Source organism: Acomys minous, assembly GCF_964271855.1.
Source record: "Acomys minous genome assembly, chromosome: 4".
Classification (NCBI taxonomy): domain Eukaryota; kingdom Metazoa; phylum Chordata; class Mammalia; order Rodentia; family Muridae; genus Acomys; species Acomys minous.
The window spans coordinates 65104412-65107380 of NC_140486.1; the positions used below are offsets into that span (position 1 = coordinate 65104412).

Here is a 2969-nt window from a genome sequence, read left to right on the forward strand (position 1 = left end):
AATAAAAACAATTAAAAAGAAATGAAACACCATGATTAAAATAATGTTCGTTGGAATGGTAATAAAATAAGCCATGCCATATGTGAAAAAAAACCAAAATAAAACAACAACAACAAAAAACCACACACAAACGTGACTAGAACTACAGAGGAAATCTCAAATATCAGCAGAAAACCAGAATATTCAACAGGGGAATGAGATACATTTGAGTTATATAATACACTATTTTAGTTTTCAAATGAGTTTCAAGATTAGTGAGAATTTGTTAATAAGCATCAGTAGTCAGCGGAGTTGATTTGTCCTTCCTCATCCAAGGGTGCTTACAGCTCAGAAATGGCTGGATTTGGTGCACTGAAAATTTTTACGGTAGAATATAGGAGTTCAGTGGAGAAGAAACTGGCTGAGTTCAAATGTAATACCAACAAAGTAGTCAAACTGAATCGAGAAATGGGGCATGGAACTAAACAGAGAATTCTCAACAGAGGAATATCAAATGGCTGAGAAACACTTAAAGAAATGCTCAACCTCCTTAATCATCAGGAAAATGCAAATCAAAACAATGCTGAGATTCCATCTTACACCCATCAGGATGGCTAAGATCAAAAATTCAAGCGACACCACATGCTGGCGAGGATGTGGGGAGAGAGGAACACTCCTTCATTGCTGGTGGGAATGCAAACTAGTACAACCACTTTGGAAATCTATCTGGTGCTATCTCAGAAAAATGGGAATAGGGCTTCCTCAAGACCCAGCTATTCCACTCCTTGGAATATATCCAGAAGATGCTCCAGCACACAGCAAGAAAATTTGCTCAACCATGTTCATAGCAGCCTTATTCATAATAGCCAGAACATGGAAACAGTCTAAGTGTCCCTCAATAGAAGAATGGATAAAGAAACTGTGGTACATATACACTATGGAATACTATTCAGCTATTAAAAACAAGGAATTCCCGAAATTTGTGGATAAATGGATTGAGCTAGAAATGATCATAATGAGTGAGTTAACCCAGAAGCAGAAAGACTCAAATGGTATATACTCACTTATAACTGCATATTAGCCCAAGGGGCATGTCCCACGAAAGCCTTCACTTACCAGGAAACTGAGACAGAGGAGAGAACATTCTAGTGGGACTCTAGATGAGAGAATCATGGGAGAAAGGCAAAGTAGAAGGACCCAGAGGGTCCTAGAAGCCTACAAGTAGAATATTATGATACACAGATTTGGGCACAGGGGTCCCGCTCAAACTAAGGCACCAGCCAAGGACAAGACAGATGGTAAACCTTAAGCCCCTACCCAGATCTAGCCAATGGACAGAACACTCCCCACAGTAGAGTGGAGAGTGGGATATGACTTTCTCACATACTCTGGTGCCTCACCTTTGACCATGTCCCCTGGACGGGGAGACCTGTTGGCAATCAGAGGAAGGACAGCAAGTTACCAAGAAGAGACTTGATACCCTATGAGCATATAGAGGGGGAGGTAATCCCCCTCAGGAACAGTCATAGGGGAGGGGAATAAGGTGAAAATGGGAGGGAGGGAAGAATGGGAGGATACAAGGGATGGGATAACCATTGAGATGTAACAAGAATAAATTAATAAAGGAGGAAAAAAAAAAGAAATTAGTTCATTTTCCTGAAGATTTTGAGAATCACACTAGCACTTTCTTTGGGGATGATGAAACTGCTTTGGGTTACAAGGGTCTGAAGATTCTGCTGTACTGTGTTGCTGGTAGTCTGTCAACAATGTTCCGTGTTGAATACACATCTAAAGTTGATGAGAGCTTTGACTGTGTGGAGGCAGATGATGTTGAAAGCAAAATCCTTTTACCTGGGTTTTGCACAAACACAAATGATTTTGTTTTTTTGCTGGATAAGGAAGCCGATTTCAACCCACTTAGCACCCTTCTTTATACATACTCAGTTCCTAGTCAAATGGGAGAAGAAAACTTTGCTTTTCAGATATCCAAGGCTGACAGGACAAGTAGGGCCTTTCGAGAATGTCATGAAAGGCTTCAGGCCTTTTTGATGTGGTTTATTGAAACTGCTAGCTTTACTGAAGTGGATGATGAGAGATGGCACTACTCCCTAGTATTTAATAAGTATAATAAGGATGGAGCAATGCTCTTTACAACTGTAGGCTACATTACAGTTTGTAATTGCTATGTGTGCCCCCCACAAAACCCGGCCAAGTGTAAATAAGATCCTGAAACTGACTTCATTTCAAGGTCAGGGTCATGGTGCTCAAATTCTTAAAACGGTAACACTGCATATCCTTCAGTTCTTGATATCACAGTGGAAGATTTATCCAAAACTACATGAAACTGAGATTTTGTACTTTTAAAGCTTTGTTATGATTAACCCTGTTTTTTTCCTGGGAAGTGTTAAAGCAAAGGTTTCAGTGAAAATATGGCAATACAAGCTTAGTATAAGTTCAAAATAAGTAAGCAAAATGTTAGTCAGGTTTATGAAATTCTTCGTCGTATGGTAACTGACATGAGTGATGCTGAATGATATAGAAGCTACAGGCTGGATACTAAAAGAAGATTAATTAGCCCTTATGAGAAAAGCAGAGATGTTGCCAAGATGAGGAAATGCCCGAGACCAGAGAGCTGACAAATCAGATGAACCCGATAGAAGTACCCAACATGAGCAACTGGAGGAGTTGGTGGACGGCTGCTGGTGGGTCATTGAGGACTCACTCAAGAGTGAAGCCCTTGTTCCCCAGGATACCTGCAGATTTCTGTGCGTTGTGCTTTGAAACCTCTGAGGACCCTAAAGTTACCTATGTTCACCTTAGTGGATTATTTCCTTCTGAGAGATTGTATTTTTAAAATACTCTCTAGAGTTTATAACATGTTTTACATGAATAAAAGGTGGTTTGTGAAATTTTAAAAAGTCAATAATCATTACTTGCAGCATGCATCCAGCATCCGTCAAATTGTCTCAACACCATCAGAGGAACAGTTC

General features: G+C 40.0%; 1 pseudogene across 1 annotated transcript; it reads left to right on the forward strand.

The window, feature by feature from the left end:
* Positions 1-321: 321 nt before the first annotated feature.
* LOC311596268 (histone acetyltransferase type B catalytic subunit-like) lies at positions 322-2760 on the forward strand (annotated as a pseudogene). Its single transcript has 2 exons — positions 322-426; positions 1608-2760. The product of its transcript is annotated as a histone acetyltransferase type B catalytic subunit-like (transcript).
* Positions 2761-2969: the final 209 nt, after the last annotated feature.